The sequence below is a fragment of the Wyeomyia smithii genome, chromosome 3 (assembly GCF_029784165.1).
Source record: "Wyeomyia smithii strain HCP4-BCI-WySm-NY-G18 chromosome 3, ASM2978416v1, whole genome shotgun sequence".
In the NCBI taxonomy this organism is placed as follows: domain Eukaryota; kingdom Metazoa; phylum Arthropoda; class Insecta; order Diptera; family Culicidae; genus Wyeomyia; species Wyeomyia smithii.
Window position 1 is genome coordinate 120,463,128 of NC_073696.1, and position 19,585 is coordinate 120,482,712.

General features: G+C 37.0%; 1 protein-coding gene across 6 annotated transcripts in view; it reads left to right on the plus strand.

The window, feature by feature from the left end:
• LOC129732667 (E3 ubiquitin-protein ligase MIB2) overlaps positions 1-19,585 on the plus strand; it is an 84,045-nt gene that overhangs the window by 4,001 nt on the left and 60,459 nt on the right. The window contains exon 1 of one of the 6 annotated variants that reach the window (XM_055693740.1): positions 15,584-15,602. The exons of the other annotated variants lie outside the window; for them this stretch is intronic. The gene's annotated coding sequence lies outside the window, so the exon portion shown is untranslated. Of the gene's footprint in view, positions 1-15,583; positions 15,603-19,585 lie in introns of those variants that run through there. 6 annotated transcript variants of the gene reach the window in all.

The window sequence follows — 19,585 nt, forward strand, 5'->3', positions numbered from 1 at the left end:
TTTCCATACGATTTTATATGGGAAAATCCACTTTTTCAAAACTTATCCTCTAGAAATTTCCAGTTGGCTCCTAAAAATATAGCAATACATGATATTTGTAGGAAATTTTCCTGGGAATAATTCTTCTGAAGACTGTAAGGCGCTACAAAATTTGTAGAAAAAGTTATTCACCTTAAACTGATCGAATGTCTGACGAACGGCTCAACATTGAATTTTTCCAGCAACACTGCTTTGCGTAGAATTAAGCTTGAAAGCGTGATTTTTTGTTCATAGTATCTTCGGAGGAAATGCTTAGAATATCAATCCCTATATTTTGATTGTTTACAAAATTTGTAGAAAAAGTTATTCACCTTAAACTGATCGAATGTCTGACGAACGGCTCAACATTGAATTTATCCAGCAACACTGCTTCGCGTAGAATTAAGCTTGAAGGCGTGATTTTTTGTTCATAGTATCTTCGGAGGAAATGCTTAGAATATCAATCCCTATATTTTGATAGTATTCGTTGTGTGATTTATACCCCTAAAAGTAAGAAATCAGCTTTCTAAACACCCCTACGTAGTGAAAAACATTTTCGTGTGGGATTAAGAATGAAGGTATGATATTTTGCTCACGTTATCTTCATTATCGGAGAGCTTGCCTAAAATAATAACTATGAGCAAGATCGCGCCAAATGACCTATTGTCGAATATCGACCATTTTTGATTTGAATGAAACTTTGCACACGTATTTGGCTTAGCAAACTGAGCATTTTTCACAGATGGAGAGATTTTTTACACCCATGAGTTACATTCTAAAAGGGCGTATGCCTTTTGGCATAGGTTTTATTCGAAGCATTGTAGCCCAGAAAAACTGTCGAAGCATTGGTTGTATAGAAAAACTGTCTGAGAATGAGTTGTAGGGAATTAAAAATGCACCATAAAAAAAATATACACCGCACAAAAAAAAAAATTTTTGACCAAAAAAAATTAAAAATAAACATTAAATTTCAATTTAAAAGAAAAGAGTTGATTTTTTTTTACTTTATTTTTCAAGAAACTTGACGTTAGTACGCAACTTTTAAAAAAAAGTCCAGGATGGAGAAATGAAAAATATTTTTTTTTATGGTAGATTAATTTTTTTTATAAAAATTCTTGTTTAAACATTTTTCAAAATATTTCTACTCTGATGATTTCAAAAGATGCAGAGAGTAATTTTGAATCAAAAAGCTTTCGGTAGTAAACATTCTAAAGACATCGGTTTTCGAGTTATTTTTGATTTAAGCTCGAAAAAATTAGTAATATTTCGGAAAATACACGGTTTTTTTTAATTTGTCCATGGTTCTCCAGCAAAAACGTTACGTTCATTGGAATGCTTCATCAAAAATATACAAATCATTTTTTGACAACAAAACGATTGGATAAATGATCAAGCGCTTAACCTTAGCCTATCTACACGTTCCCCCTTGCCGAATGTTTTCTAAAAAAATATGTTTGTCATGCTACACTACCTACTTGTTTACTAATAATAACTGTTTGGAAAGTACGCAACCAATAACTACTGAGTTACCTATAATATCTGTTTTCGTATATAAATACGATTGCACTACTCCAGATGTGTTAGTAACAGTTTGCATTTTGTGAAGATGGATAAAGTGAAAATGGAATACACCAAGCCCAAATGCTGTAAACCCTTTCCTAGTCATCGGTGCTCATCAAGCTTACGCAAGTTAAACGAAAACGTTATTGCATATTAAAAATATTGAACAGTCAAGCTCATTTTAACACGTCTCTATAAATTAGTGATTCGTGTAGTTATTGGAATGATAGTCAAGCCATTCCGCAGATACATGGCCAGCAGGTCACTACGAACCAATGAGGTATACACAGGTGAGGAAGAAGAAGACATTCGTCTGTTCTAGTAGCGAAAAAAGGTAAACAGAAGCAGGTGTTTGGATTGTGACGTAGATCTCGGTCAACAAGCAAATGCCATTTGAAACCAGGCATGTATCTGCACAAATTGTAGCTATGTATCTACCAAACTTCTTTCTAAGAGACACCAGGGTATGATCTATTAAATTGGCACCAGAACCCAAGTTGTCACACGACACGGGTGTTTAGAAAGCTTATTTCCCTCTTTTAGGGGGAGCAATCAATCTACATTAAAACTTGATAGTTATTATTTTAAGCAAGCTCTCCGATAATGAAGATAACGTGAGTAAAATATCATACCTTCAAGCTTAATCCCACAAGAAAATGTTTTTCACTACGTAGGGGTGTTTAGAAAGCTGATTTCTCACTTTTAGGGGTATAAATCACACAACGAATACTATCAAAATATAGGGATTGATATTCTAAGCATTTTCTCCGAAGATACTATGAACAAAAAACCACGCTTTCAAGCTTAATTCTACGCGAAACTGTTTCTCATCACGTTGTTGAGTTTGCAACAGCAGCATGCTGCAGCAGTGTTGCTGGAAAAATTCAATGTTGAGCCGTTCGTCAGACATTCGATCAGTTTAAGGTGAATAACTTTTTCTACAAACTTTGTAGCGCCTTACAGTCTTCAGAAGAATTATTCCCAGGAAAATTTCCTACAAATATCATGTATTGCTATATTTTTAGGAGCCAACTGGAAATTTCTAGAGGATAAGTTTTGAAAAAGTGGATTTTCCCATATAAAATCGTATGGAAACTTAAAAAATCGGGCGCAAATCAGGGGTTCCACCGATCGATCTGAAAAGTTACACAGTTGTTACAGGACCCATAAAAAACACGAAAAGTGCATGGGAGCGAAAAAATTACACCAACGCTTTTTTCCCATACAATTGTGTCCCAGTCTAATTCTCATATTGGATGGTATTTGGTTATTTTAGGCTGTTTTTCACAAACCGGAAGTCGGCATCTTGGATTTCAAAATGGTATTTGAGATAATTTCTAGCCTCTGAGCGTCAATCTGGTTGAAGAAACACCCATATTGGGTGTTATTCGATCAGTTTCGGCTGATTCCCAGGAACCGGAAGTCGCCAACCTAGGATCCAAAATGGGATGTGTGGTCGATTTCAGCTGCTGTGTATCATTCTAGATCCGGAGATACTCATGTCAGACGGAAATCGGCCATTTTTGGCTGTTTTCCAGAAACCAGAAGTTGCCATCCTACAATTTATAGTGGTGTTCTTGCAACATTCTGGCTCCGGAGATACTCATATTGGATGGTATTTGGTCACCTAGGGCTGTTTTTCAGGAACCAAAAGTCGTCATTTTGAACTTTAAAATTGCCTGTGAAATCAATTTCTGTCATCTGGGCGTAATTCTGGTTCCGAAAACATTCATATTGAATGGTATTTGGTCATTTCCGGCTGTTTGCCAGACACCGGAATTCACCATCTTAAAATTCAAGATTGTGTCTGTGATCAATTTTTAGCTTCTGTGCATCTTTCTGGTTCCGGAGATACTCATATTTAACGGGAATCGTCCATTTTAGGCTGATTTCCAGAAACCGGAAGTTGCTATCTTACAATCCAAAATGTTGCCTAAGGTCGATTATGGAACATATTTTTTACCACAAAAACATTCACCTGCCAAATTTGGTTCCATTTAGTTTGTTAGCTTTCTAGATGTGCAGAAATTTGTGTTTCATTTGTATGGCATCCCTCCCTTACAAAAGAAGGAGGGGTGTCAAAACATTATGGACATATTTTTTACCCCTTAAAACATCTACATGCCAAATTCGGTTTCATTTGCTTGGTTTGTTCTTGAGTTGTGCAGAAATTTATGTTTCATTTGTATGGGACCCCTCCTTTCCAGAAAAGGGAGGGGTCTCAAACTATCATGGGAACCTTTATCGGCACCAAAAACCCCTACACGCCGATCGGTTCGGTAATTTTCGAGCCTATATGGATCAGACAGACAGACAGACCGGATTGCATTTTTATATGTATAGATTACAACATCAATATTTTTTAAGAGTGAATATGCATTTATTGGATTGAAGCGTTCATGTAAATCTTTTTTTGCAAATAAAAGTTTGAATGAGAAAGGCTGGGTCTGAACGCTAGGTGGATTAGTTTAGGTTTTTTTTCAATCTTCATTAAAATTTCATGTAAACTGAATAAAGTCAACGAAATCATTTCGTATGGTCATTTTTTATTGTAACTTTTTTACTCAAGTCTAGGTTTATCTGGTCTTTTCAGGAAATATCGAAGAAATATATATACAGACAGTTGGAGCCTCATTTGTTTGTTCTTTAGCAAGCTGAAGTGCATGTTGCAGAGAATCTGTTTGACCAGTTGACAGTTCATAGTTCAGTAAAGTTTTCAATTTGAAACTGTCCTACGTTTTCTCTGAGGCGTGTACCAGAGATTCGTTTTTTCTGGGCCCATATGTCTTCGATTGAAAAACTTTGCAAGAATTTTCTGTTCTTTAAAAAGATTCCTCAAGTAGCGTCTTCAGTAAAAGATTCCGCCACTCTTACTTCCAGCCGCAATGAGCCGGTGTGTAAGGACTAAAGAAAAGCAATACCGAACGTCCAGAATATGATAGACTCAGGCTTTGCCATTATAATTTTATAGTTTCGTCAAATTTATATACGCACCCACTCACACGTGACGATCTTTTGTCGTTATCAGCTTATATATACATGATCCCTTTTTGCCTAATCATAATAACACATTATCAGACCAATTCAGTAGAAATACGCTCTGATTCATCAATTCCAGCGTCACATCGACGGGTGTGGGCCCATTCACGCTGTTATCAATGCTATTTCGTTGATTTTCAATTGGTATTCGGCCTCATTGCGCGATAAATAAAATTGAGACTCTTTGGGTTTTACCTTAAGTGAAATTTGGTTTTTAACTTCTAGTTAATTTACTGAACAATATCTCGACGCTCCATCTTTATCGGAAGCAACCGTGCACTTTTCGATGTACTGAGTAATGAGCAGGGGCGACTCGTCCATAGGTGCAACCTGTGCATTGCACACGGGGACGGCAGATAAAAAAAAAATTATTATATTGAGTAAGTTTAAAAAGTCATTCTCGAAAAAATGATACTTTCACCATGTCGTTCCTTCCTGATGCACTCTCAAACTTTCTATTCATTTTCTGTTGGTTCGTTTTTCTACGAAAAAATTTTTAACACCAAATGCATAAACGGAACTTGACTACACTTCACGATAAACCAGGGGCGACTCGTCCATAGGTGCAACCTGTGCATTGCACACGGGGACGGCAGATAAAAAAAAATATATTTCAAACGCAAATTTATATTCATATTTAGTGGTTTTTAATTTCACTTTCAAATAGTAACAAATAGAATGACTTGCGTGATTTTCGCGATTTTCAGAATTTGTAGTTGAACAGGCAGATTTGAAAGCCACGAGTCGCCCCTGGTAATGAGTTACGATTTCGTCATCGTGGCACTTCCGGAGGCATGTCTTTTGAAAGTTTATCGTAACCACAATTTTTGCCTGAGCTACTTATCAGCTGTTCCCACACGAGGTTGAAACAGCTTTCATACTGATATGTGACATGCAGAAGCACGTGTAGGAGCATCGCAACAGTAAGGTTACAAAATTCGCTTTGACAAGCAAGTAGTCGCTAATGTTGATGGTGGAGGGCAATCGACTCCTTCAAGTCACCTGCTTGGGACGGAATTTTTCCTGTACTACCAAAGAGGGGTGAAGCACTTTTTATATATTCTAACAGAACTCTTTCAATAAAGCTTAATTTCAGGTTACATCCCTGGAGTGTGGCGACAAGTACGGGTTATTTATAACCCTAAGACCAATAAAAGGAACAAAACTTTGCCAAAATCTTTTAGGCCAAACAGCATATCGTCAGCCCTTAAAATAATGGAACACATTTTAAGTCAACACAACACATCAAGTCATTATTTCTTTCTGAAACTCCTCTTAGCAAATATCAATTTGCATAACAGAAAAGTATCTCGTCTGTAACAGCACTTATTTTTTATTGGGATAACAGAATTACGTTGTCAAACGATGTGAACCCTTCAGGGATTCAATCAAAGACCAAATCTCTTTGGGTTGCAAGCACCCACTATCAAGAAACTTTGATCTGCGATTAAATAAAGTACCGAAACTGCGATTAAATAAAGTACCGAAAGATTTCCGAGGTCTCACTTTCCATATTATAAACGCGTGAGATATCTTGCACCCGGGCAAAGTTCTATTTGAAGGTATCTACTCGGACAGTGCCCCGTTGCTTAGACCTACGAATGTACAAAAAGCTCATTTGTTGAGCTCTAGGAGCTTTTTGGAATGACTTACATTTGGTGTTATGAACCTTCCAGGCTTAGCACGCTTTTTGACAGTCAACCAATTAGGAATCAATTGGAATTGATTTTTTTCGCATTCTTTACACAACACCGCTCATCAGTGTCTGTTTATTTACTTCGTTTCTTCTCCCAACGTCATTGAAATTTGAGAGTGTCCATCCGCGGAGGTTCATCTGGTAAAATCTCTTTGTTAGTTTGTAAATAAAGCTAATCCCACTTGCCTTTTTCATCTCAGCAATGCTATGTAGTTTATATTTTGGCCGGGTTTCGTGCGAAAAAATAGAGTAGGCTGGAAACGTTGGTGAGAATTGTTTATCACTCTACAACATTTATGTTCTAAAAATATTTCCGAAAAAACCGAGTACATAAAAAATCTGGATAAAATTGGGAAATATACGAAAAACTGGTAGAATCTAGGATTCAACCGTTTGACTGAATCACTAAAAAAACTGGAAGAATCCAGTTCAAAATGGAACATTGTCAACTCTGGTTCAAACACTTCTCTGCATCTTCAAGTGTGACAGGGCAGACGTGGTCTGCTATGTTCACTTTAGGTTCAAAGTTTTTTGCTGAATAAACCCAATGAAAAAAGAGAAAACATTCTTTACACAACACCGCTCATCAGTGTCTGTTTATTTACATCGTTTCTTCTCCCAACGTCATTGAAATTTGAGAGTGTCCATCCGCGGAGGTTCATAGCTCTCAACATTCAAGTCCCACCTTTAATAGCGGATGTGGAGGTACCCAGAAACGGTTCAGGTCCAATGAATTGCTGAGCAGATCAAGACTAGGAAGCTGTCGGTATGTTCATTTCCTTCGATTCCGCAGCGACCGGATACCCAATGCACTCCTAGACTAGTCTGGAAACACATGTGGCAGTCTGAAAAGATTCCGATTTTGGTATGTCTGTAGTTGCGCTTTAGATATATCGTAGCACAGATGTATATTGCGTATACCTTTGTTTGAAAGACGGTTGGCCACAAATAGTACCCTTTAGACCAGTGGCGTCGGGTCCACCTGTGCAACATGTGCACTGCACAGGTACCCTGCTCCCTAATACCCGGGCATATGCGAGCCTACTAGCGAAACCCTCCAATTTGAAGCAACAAACACTTTGGTTTGAGTTTCCTTTTTTTTATGCTTGGAGATGAAAAACTTAAATAAATGTTTGGTGCACATGTGACGAAATCAGTCACGCGACGCCTTTGCTTTAGACCTGATCCGTAGATCCCTGATCCAGTCCCAGCGGTGCCCGGTGAAGACTCGGCCCTCCATTGTTCCACACGATCTGTGTCAATTACCCTATATAGAACGTCAATGCTTGGCTTCGCTTACATCCAGTCCAAGACTGTTGTTACTAGAGGTGTTAGCTCCTTGTTAGGTCTAACCATCCTGCTTAGGTCGCCTTCGAGCATCGTTGTAGTTCTTTGCAGGCTGCATTAAGCTCTGCCTCCTTCACATGGCGAGGCAGTAAGGAGAGCATGGCTTACATGGCTGCAGTCGGCGTTGTGCGCATGGCACTGGAAAAAGGCCAATCGTTACCTCGCTGAAGTTGCCTTCTTGATAGCGTAGTCTAGTTGAGCAGTCCAGTTCAGCTTCTTATTCAGGATTGATTCGAGATATTCGTCTCATGGCTGAAACGCAGTCCCACTCCATTTAATGGTGGAGGAGTGAGCTCGAGGTATTGTTTGAATCCAGCTTATTGCATTATTGTCCATTCCTTTTTTTATTTTGAGAGTTGCGTAAATTGATGCAAAGGACGTGTTATCGAAAACTCGCTAAATATCAAGAAGCAGTAGATTTTCAGTAGATTCACCCTGTGTTGATAAGCATATTGATGCTTATGCAAGCGTAACTCCTTCAGCAACTCGATGCGGATGAACTTCATATAGTACACGTTTGTCTTCCTACGTACGTGAATTTTAACCTCGTCTAAGAAAACGAGTGATGTTTTAGTACTTTATATTAACTATATACCTATGTACTTAAGAATTATTTCATGCCAAACTTTTGGTAAACAGGGGAGACTAAAACCGATATTGATTCTTTGGATTTATTCGGCTATTGTGAGACCCAGAATTACCTATGGTTTACTGGTCTGGTGGCCAAAAACGATGTAGCATAAAGATAAGTTGGAAAAACTTCAAAGCTTTGCTTTAACTGCTGTAAAGATTAAAAAATCTTTGAATATCTTTGAAGGTGACCTAACAGCTCATCCGAATATTCCGATAATTATTTGTATCAATCTCCTGGTAATCAACAATGAAGGCTGGATGGAGGAAAGCTATATCTTTCAAAGGCGGTTTTGAATATTGAAACCTGAATGTAATATTTGTGAACGCGGTGGTCTCCGTTTAGAATCAGTTATTTTTGACGTGGGACTACGTCTTTGTTTACTATACTGGGATGCATTCTGTAAAATTGGAAATGAAACTGGCAAATGTTGCGTCAGATTTCAAACGTCAATAACAGCATAACCACATGATGGATAACGGATGTCGTCTATGATTGCAGCGGTATTCTTCTATTCGTACATTTCAGCGGTACACTTCTATTCGTACAGCAGCGGTACTATACGTACTGCAGCGGTATTATTCGTACTGCAGCGGTACTATTCGTATTGCAGTGGCACACTTTTGTTCGTACATTTCTAACTGCAATGCTGCTACTGATGGTGATTGAAAGTTTATCTATCTCATAAATATGATTACCATAAATTACAACAAGAATTGTTGAGTAATTGCGAACAGCAGTTGTAGGCAAATGAAAATTGTCAAGCAAAAAACAAAAGTGGAATTGTTGATTGCTACGATTTTTTGCTGGAACTTATAAGTAATTTTGTTGAACATATCTTCTTATGTTTGCCAATTAATGAACCTTTGTAAAGGCTTCCATATTATTTTGAAACTAAGATCCATGTTATAAATTTGATTTTATCAGAGTTAAATAAAACAAAACCATTCATCATGATAACGTAAGTATTATTGGATTTAGTTTTTGAGGATGTAGAGTTAATTCTGACTTTGACGCATTACGCGAAACTCTTGGTGCTTCTTGCTTGTGCCTTATCAAATACATGTTGTTTGCACAAAAAAAATACTACAGGTGTAATATCGCCAAATATAAACGATATTCTTTCGAGTGTTGTTGAATATATTTCAAAAATTGATTTCCAGGGGAGGCTGAAAATATAAATACGTACAGTCGCTGAGAAAACACATTGATTCTGTCTGCAGACTCTGTATATTTTGTAACAAAAAATCCCCTAATTACAGTGTTTAGTCCCACGTCACCATTTCATACCACCCTAGGGCTGTATACCTTGTAGTATTTTCACAGTTGGTCAAGAATGAGCAATCGTGTAGAAGCAGGGGAAACTGGTGCAGGAATAGACCTATCAATTCCAATGGGTTAATGGCCATCTATCTTATAAGCTGAAGTCCAAGCAATTCTAGAATGTTCTGTTATAATGCCTACGCAAAAAATGTATACACTTAAACATTTACATCATATCCGACAGTCAAACAGCGTTGAATGCTTTGAAGTCTGCAACATGCGCATCAAAACTTGTTTGGAAGTGTGTTCAATCACTTCAAACACTGGTATGTAACTGGATTTACTTGATACTGGGTTTCTGGTCACTACAGAATAAATAAAAACGAAGGGGCCGATGAACTGGACGTGGATGGTCTTATTAGTTCTAGGCACCAGAATTTGTCTGTGGTTTATCCGCTTCTTTACTAAGAATGAAGTTTTTGAAGGAGGAGTCCATCTGGACAGACACTTCCATTGGTAGGCAGTCGAAGTGGTTCATCACCCTGAACGTTTGTATGACTTGCAAAATACTGGACCTTTCAAATAAAGATCCAAGCTCATATACTAGTCTAAAAACAGGATGCTACTCAAGCCGTTAGCACTTGAAGATTATGAAAAAACTTCTAGATGAAACATGTCGCTTATGTGGTATGGAAAAAAAAATTTGGAGCATAAATGTCCGGAAATTTTTAATAAAAGATATAAGTTCTTCGATAAAGGGCCATAGAACCCTCTGAAATTCGGAGGCCCACTCCCAGAATAGTTGTGTGCTTCATGCAAAGTGTAATTCTGTATGGGAGAATGCTGTTGATCATATCACGACGACCACTTCCAATAGTGTTACGTTCTTGATTAAGCAGGAGTAAAAAAAGGTCACAAACGTAAAAATTAGGTTCCAATGACAGAAATGCCAAACATTTTGTACCACCTACCTACTACTAGCTGTATCGTGACTAGTTAAGGAACTGTTCCATTATTTATCTCATTAAGCCGATGTTCACGAAGAATGCAAGGATTAAATACCAAATTTTCACGAAATCATTGAACAAATAAACAAAATACGCTTACGTGCTTTTATGGAATCGCCCAGCATTGTACATTTAGTAAACTTAGCTAGATTTATCCTGAATTTTATAAAACAAACAATATTTAACAACGCTTTCATATTCATCTCAAAACTTGAATCACTGCTCAATTATTCATCCCATATTCATCACACTGTTAATCATGAATGAATCACATTATCATGAATGAACGTAACCGCAAACCGTCATAGTAGGTTTCCTAGATATCCGTTGTAGTTGTTCACGTCCTAAATTGGTAATCTAGGTAACCACTGCAGTGTTGTCGATTTATGTCAATTATGTCGGAATAATTTAACATTTTCAGTATGATATTTTCATATTGACAGAAACTGATTTGCCAACTTTTGATTTTCTTCAAGGCAGTGAAAACAGATGAAAATGCATGCAGTTGAAATTTAGGATTTGTAGAAATTCATCTCATATATTTCTGCTAATTCAAGCTTGTTTTTGGAAATTTGAGGTGAACATTTGAAAGATTAAAGTATTTTTACTGTAGTGAGTGATTTTTTTTAGTGATTAAATAAAAAGTGGTCCGCTAGTGATGGAAAAAAAACTTTGGTTGGCTGCTGAACAACTCCCGTTGTAGCCGTGTAGAGCAATGCGCGGATTTTGTTTTCTGAGGTAGGTGATTGAAATAAATGAGTTTTCGAGTGCAGATGCCTGACTATAATATCAGATTAAGAGCTTTTAAGTGTGTTTTTGAGGATTCTACTTTATGAGAAATCTAAAGTGAACTAAGAAAAATCCATTCCATAGATCAGCGGATTGGTTTAGCTAGAAAATAAGCGCTTTTTTCCCTATTGTCAATTGTGTTTTCATGTTGTATGAGATAATGGAACAGTTCCCCTACTTAGTAAAACTTCGGCCAACATTCTTGGCCATCAACAATGTACATTCATAATGTACCGTCTTTCGCCTTGATATAATTACGAGCTTGAGCAATCGGATGTTACTTCCACATATGTGAAGTCGGCGTTTCCGGATGTGGATGAACTGGTTCGACGATGATTGCAAGACGATGGTAATGCTGTAGCATCAAATTCAACGTCATCTGTGAAACTTTGTTGTTATTTTTTATATGTTTATTTAAATATTTTATCCTAAAGTTATAGGTTCGAATCTTGGAGCGGGCCTCTTGATGTCCAGTGACTTCAGGGCTAGTAGCGAGTCACTTTTTAGTGACTTTGTCACTATTTTGAGCCTAGTCACTAAAAAGTCACTATTTACGCTAAAAAGTCACTAAAGTCACTATTTTACGACAAAATGGTCACTAAAGTCACTTTTTTAGCTTTAAATGTATAAATTAACAATTGTTGTATTGCAACATACTTTAGAAAGCTTGCTTCTCATTTACAGAATATTTGGACAGTTCGGTTTGTAAGGCATTTTTGTTAACTTTTCCATCATAGAAGTTTCATGCCAGGCAATGTTTTCAAATTTCTCATCGAAGTGAACAGTGCAGAATAGTTACGAACGAATTGTCTAAGAGCTGCAAAGGAATGTAAAGGTTTATTATTCTACAAGCTACTCGCGTCTTAAACCAGTGTTGTGCGTGAAATTCCGTTTGTAGTTTGATCTGCTTATCTCAAATCAACTGTTTCCCTGGTTGAAGTGGATTCAAAAATTTCAAGCTTATATTGTGCATAGTCGTGTTGAGGTCTCAATTCGTAGGATTTTGCTTTCAATCATCCGAACCTTCCGGTGTTCACCAGATACCATTTCGAAATTCTATAATGATAACCCGTTCTACGCATATTTGTCCCATGCTCCAGATCAAACAAACGAGTGTTTAGTGGGACGAATTTGATTAGAAAATGTCAAGTGGGGTAAATATGCGTGGAAAATCATTGATGGGACAAACAGGCTTAGTATTGTTTTTGCAGATTTTCGGAACGAACAATGCTATTTTTAATATATTTTGAAAAACCCCTCCCTTAGTTAGCTTAACCAACTTCAAACGCTTTTCGAAGCTGTCACAGGCGGCACGGATTCCCAGATTTTCTGGATAACCGCTTTAACCGCTTTACAAGTTGAAGATTTTGTAAAAAAAAGTTTATTGAGTTGAGATCAGGTGAACTTAACGGCAATTTATTTCTATTCAAAAAGTCCCTCGAATTGTCCCTATACCAACCTTGAGTCAAGTTCGCAGTATGCGCTGATGCACCGTCTTGCTAGAACATATAGTAATTAGCTCTGAAGAGTTTTCCAAGACACGGGGTAACGTTTTTTTCCAAAACTACCGTTTTATAATAAACAGCATTAAATTCGGCGTCTTTGTAAACGAAAATCAGAGGAAGTTTACTCGCTTGCAAATTGCTCCCGAGACCATCACTAAAGCTGTACTCTGCAATCGAGGAACACTCCTTTAGAACTCTGAAATGTTGTCTCTTGCTGCTGCCCACATTCGATTGTTTTGTGTAATCAGTCACACTCCAGGCCAAATAGTTTCTCATCAGAAACATAAACTCGCGCACAGCGAGTTGTGAAAGTATCATTTTCACTCTATCAAGCCTCTTTTTCTAAAATAATCGGCCAAATACTCAGATGGGTGGGAATTACTAACTGAACGTTATCATTTCACCGGACACGCTTCTTCATAACAGTCACAATTTTACGACTTGCGGCATCCTTGCTGATCGTGGCCGACAGAATTTTCAACGATAGCCAAAGAGAACGTTTCCTTGTATTTTTCGATGGTTTAATAAACGAAATCTCGCCTAGCTTCACATGATTTGAGATGTTTGAATATTGTGCAAGGGCAGTCACTGACCAAAAATCGTTTTACTATTAGGGGTACTGGGGGTAAGCCCTGCACTGAGGGTAAGACCGTCACCCCTATGATTTTACTAGAAAACGCTATTTAACTGTGTTTTGGAATATGTGAAGTGTTGGTATTTAATATTTTAGACATTTTAAGACACATCGAAGCGCTCATTTCAAGATAGCTTGACAAAGTATTTTTTTTAAAGTCTTTTAGCACCAATATTTAGTGGTTAATTTGTGGTTTCGAAATCCAATTTGTGGTAATTTGTGGTTGAGTAATTTCTGAGAAATTTTTAGAAAACTGAGTCAAGCCATCTCTGAAAATGATTTTGCTTCAAATGAATCGGACAACGATGATATATACATCAATCGAAAGCTCCTAGTTTGTGGTTCACGAAAATGTAGTTTTTGTAGGCATAGCTCATATTAAAATAATTAAAGAACTATTATTTAAATTTTTGAACATTGTTTACCTCTTGTTGTCAACACCGACCGTACGCGGCGTTGGATGAACATAGTACTGGCACCTGCCGATGTTAGTGCTAGTGGGTTATCTAGAACATATCGACAGTCGTTCATATACACTAAGGTCGTTTTTTACGCGGGGGATGTGTTCCAAATTTGTATGGGTCCGCGTAAAAAACGACTTTTTTGAGTTGCAAATATAACAAAGAAAACCGTCCTAAAACGTTAAAACCTCGTTTGAATATGATAGTGGCCAATCTAGAGACCAAAATTCAATATTTTAAATTTTGAGTATTTACACCAAAAATTGTGATTTTTTTTTAAACTGATATATGATCACTCGTGGCCTTAAACGGAAAACGTGATTGAAATGAGGTCGATATCTTGTACCGTTTTTGAGTAATGGAGGAAAGCAACCCGCGTAAAAAAAACCGCGTAAAAAGCGACCTTACTGTATACGACGTACAGTTGTCGCTGCCGTTGAAAGCTTTTTTGTTTTATTATTCAGGGGGTAGTTGTAGTAGCATATTCCTGAGACGAGAAAATATCGAATTTTAATTCTAGTCAGGACTCACACCTTTGGACATTTACCATGCGTTTCAACCGCTCCTTACAGTTCTAAGGCCCATTCCCGATTTTCAGGCATCTAAAATACCCAACAGTCGAATACAGTTGCGTAGTTGGTTACCAAAATATTATTATATCTATCGAAACAAAAAATTGTTCAATCAATCAAAGAAATAGTTATCGGTTTCCGTTATACTCTACTAAAAATTTAAAAAAATTTAGTAGAGTATAACGGAAACCGATAACTATTTCTTTGATTGATCTCAATCACTCTGCTAAGACGCTCGTTATAGATTTTCTAGATTTAAAAATTGTTCTTTATTATTATCAGGCTGTAATTTATTCCAAGAGTTAAAACGTATGTGCTAATAGATTTTAACATATAATAGATTTTGTATGAGAAAGACCAGATCACACCCCTCGAAGATCGAGAAAATTACGCTCGCATGTCTACGTAAAACTTCACTTATTTTAAGGAAATTTACGTAAAACACACGGAGGCTTGTCAACTACAAATATCTGCTAATTGATCAACATTTGCACTTCGCAGCAAATCTGCACATATAGTATCCCTGCTGTTTACATACTGTTTCACCTAGAAATACTCAGAGGAAGAGATTCGCGGTGAAAAAAATCGCCAATTCGGCAAGTGGGTTTCATATGTCAGAGGTGCCAGATCTCTTCTCAAAGCGCAATGTTGACTAACATTCGACTTGTATAATCGGTGGTGACGGTGAAAGTCCTTAAGAATAGTGAAGTGCTTCGCGAAAAATGTTAAGGTGATATATTTTATGCTTATGTTTAATTTTATATACCTTCACTTATTTTGTTACCTATACACAAGGTTTGTAGAACTCCGGGTGAAAATCACTCATTCATTGGCAATAGAACAAAAAATCGTATAGAAATGAACACGTTCTTTTTTGTACCTGATTGCAATACCTCTCAATGTGGTGTTACCTTTCTTGTTCGTTTGGCTCCAATTTTGCAGGTTCGTTTGGCTAACCGCATATCTCTCCCTCTGAGTATCTCTAGTTTCACCATACTCATCGCTACACGAAAGCTTTCTGAGAAAAAATCATCTTGATGGTCTACCAGCGCCGCGTACGGTCGGTGTTGACAACAAGAGGTAAACAATGTTAAAAATTTTTAATAATAGTTTTTTAATTATTTTATTATGAAGTATGCCTACAACAACTACATTTTCGTGAACCACAAATTAAGAGCTTTCGATTGATGTATATATCATCGTTGTCCGATTCATTTGAAGTAAAATCATTTTCAGAGATGGCTTGACTCAGTTTTATGAAAATTTCTCAGAAATTACTCAACCACAAATTACCACAAATTGGATTTCGAAACCACAAATTAACCACTAAATATTGGTGCTAAAAGAATTAAAAAAAAAAACTTTGTCAAGCCATCTTGAAATGAGCCATCGAAGCCACCGTGAAACGTCAAACGTCAAAATAATAGTCAAAACATACGCTACTGCAGCTGATGCGTAAACGGATGTAATTTTTCGTGAGTGGAACTTAAGCTTTTATTCATTTGAAAAACTAAAGTAATTTTTCGTTGCTCTACAATTTATTGCCTGTATTGATAGCAATCACAGGATTTCGATCTGAGGTAAATTGAAGCGATAAATTTGTAGAAATACTCTTTTTAAAAAAATGTGTGCTGTCGGGGTAACACCGTCACCCAGTGAGTGGGGTAAGCCCGACATGGTCTGAGGCTAGTTGGATGTTACTGACACATATTTCTCATCTATTACTGATGTCTCGCTGATAAATAAATTATTTAATCGACTTAGAACCGTGCACTCAATCTCTTCGTCGTTTTTATCTTAGTTTCAAAACTTCACTATTCCTTGTAAAATAACAGTTTGAAAGTACTGAAAACCTTCATATCTTGTAGAAAACAATCTGGGCAATGATTCTGTGAAAAAAAATATAACAATATTTGCCATCAAATGCTACTAAAGAATCATTTTCCTTAGGGGGCCGGGCTTACCCCCAGTACCCCTACTTTCCGGATTTGTTACATCGCACATCAAGAACTAAATACAACTGACAGACCATCAACACACCAATGCGTATTCGAGAGTGCATACATTCGTTCACGTACTTCCATTAACACTTATAACTCGAAAACTTGTATTCGAATTGTATTGAACAAGGTGTTATTACAACCATTTCAATGTGAAATTATGATACAGATTTTAGTTACACTTTTTTCTATGAGAACAAATCATTGCACATCCTATGTTCTAAAGACATAAATTTCAGATAAAATTTAATTCATTCATGGTTCAACAATAAATTTCAAAACCCTCTTGTATATTTGTGGTCACTATTTGGTCATTATTTAGTCTCTATTTGGTCACTATTTTAATGAAAAAAGTCACTAAAGTCACTATTATTTTGCTCCAAGTTCGCTACTAGCCCTGTGACTTATGCATGGGTTTATTATCATGTTTCTCATAAATCTTTTCTTTACACTGATATAAGTATGGGGTATAACTCTAGATATTTGGTATCTTCTCATAAAGTATGTGCCAAGGCGTGCCCGCACATGATTGGTTCAGTGTTCGCGGACATTCGACCTTGAAACTTTCCTTTAATTTTAACCGTTGAGCAATTTCGTCATTGCTAACTAACGTACCACAAAATTGTCCAACATTTTATTCTATATATATATTTTATATATTGATTAATATAATCTATAATATAATATGTTTATGTTGTAATACTCATTTCAAACCAACCACCATTGAAATTGCGACAACCTGTAAGCAATGTCACGATCCATTGCACCAAACCATTACAAGCGTTTTAGAAACAAAACAAATCAACACCTTGGAACTGTGGACGCAACTCAGTAACTCATGCTGTGAAGTTTAGCAACACGTGGAAAATATTTATTGACTCCCCTGTGGATTCAGTAAACGGCCCTACGCCGTGTTTTCCAACCGAATGAAGCAAGGTGATGATGGGTGGATTTCTTATTTCCATTGAAGGATATTGCCGCCGAAAATCACCACGCATGATGCCGACCTGCCTCTTGTGTTACCGGCAGACAGCGGAGATTGAGCCATTTTCGTTTCCTTTTAACGTCCAAAATCTTCCAAAAACCATTTGCTCGCCTCCGTAAGCAATAAACAGTTGGAGCGCGAAGAGACGCCTTGAAATCTGCACGTTAAAATGGATAGTTTAAGATTCGAAGCTTTGCTCGTTCTGCTCTACCGTCCTTTGATGCACGCCAAAGTGGAATTGGATGGTGGAAATGAAAATCCTCGTATAATCGCTCGCTCGGAATTGGAAGTGTTTGTTTTCGTTTTTCAAAAGAGTTAAAGATATTTCCAGCGGTGTCGTGTCCAAGGCGGGCACTGATTGCGAACAACCGGAACACTTGTGTGGTGTTAGTTTTCGTGCAGTTGTAGTAGCCTTGGCTGTCTTTGGTTTAGTTATCAGTACATCGCCTTAAAACTGCAGCGGCACGTTCTCTAAGTTAATAATGTGTCTTATTTTTGGTTGTAATTATTTGTGATTGATTCAAATTACCTGTGGACGAACAGATAAAAACCTTTTCTGTTTACGTAAGCCTTTGCTACGTCTACGCTCTCAGTTACAAAATTGTTAGTGACGATAGACGATGTTTAGGAGGCTGTGGTTTGCAGGCTGGTTCTCTAGTATAGTGGCATATACATACATACGAGTGCATGCGTTGTGGACTATGTTTCATTTTGAGCGGCGGTTTGATGCTTGGCAGAAATGTAAATATTGCAATGAGTGCTATTCAAGAATTCATCTGCGGCCGTTGAGAGGCACATAAAAGGCTCTGCTTAGCTTGATGGCGAGATTTTTTCTCGCTGGTTAAGTTTTGAAAAGATCTGAAAATTGTAGAACATTGTGAGTGGAAAAAAGATCTTCAGATGAGTAATACTTACTACTGCATGAGATGGATGTGAAGGATAATTTTGATGGAAATGGTGAATGTGATCAGGGTAAAAGTTTAGTAGTCGATTTTGTCGTAGCTGTTGCGAACAACGTTTATTAGCAATTTGAAAACCCTTTCACATTTCGAAAAATTGAATCCTCTCAAACAGCTCATATATTTTTTCTCAATACACACTGCGATTCCCTGGAGCATCGTCGTGTATCGCTGTATGTAAGTCAAAAGCTGTGCAGTTTTGCTTTTTCAGTTTTTTATTTACTTGCTATATTGCTTCAGCTTTGTATCCAAATTTAACCTATGTTTACGCTTGGTGTGCGTTACCGTTCCATTTGAAAACCTCGCTATTTAGTGCTTTGTTTGTGGGGGGTTTCTTTTCTCTTCGGATTGTAACTTGTCTATACCTTCGCAGTTATAGTGGATGGAAAGTAAGTGAAGTTGTGATGAATTTATATTCATGAAATGAGTTTAATCTGCCTTAACATAATGACTGCAGTAAAAAAAAACAAGACATTCAATTTCACATATATGTTTGTAGAACTTGTTCAGTTTGCAAATGTGTTTCGGTTTTTGTAGATGAAGGTAGGAGAGTTTATTATTTATGGGATGTTATAAATAGAAAATGCAAAACACCCTTGAATGTAAGTGTAGCATTTGGAAGGCAATTTACCTCAATCCCTTATAATTTTCTAGTTTTGCACAAAAGCGAGTTTGAATGAACAAAAGCTGAATAACCAGCTGATGTAATATGACAAATATTTGTTTTTTTTTTTTCAATACGTTTTCAAGCAAAACTAGAAATATGCAATAATTTTGAGAAAAATTACAAAATAGAATTGGAGTTCGACAACAATGAGGTTTTGATAAACAAACACTCAGATGATTTGTAATTCCAAAACCGCAATAAAGCAATGAAAGGTTCTCGGAAGATTATGAACGTTGAAAGGAAACGAAAATGGTTTATTTTTCGCTGTCCATCTGTAACACCAGAAACCGGAAGTATGCGTAATGATTTACGGCGGCAAAATCCTTCAATTGAAATGAGAAATCCACACCACTCACTTTGCTTTTTTCGGTTAGAAAACGATGCATGTGGCCGCTGTTCGAATCTACAGGGGAGTTAAAAAATGTTTTCCTCAGGGGAGTCAATGTTCCACG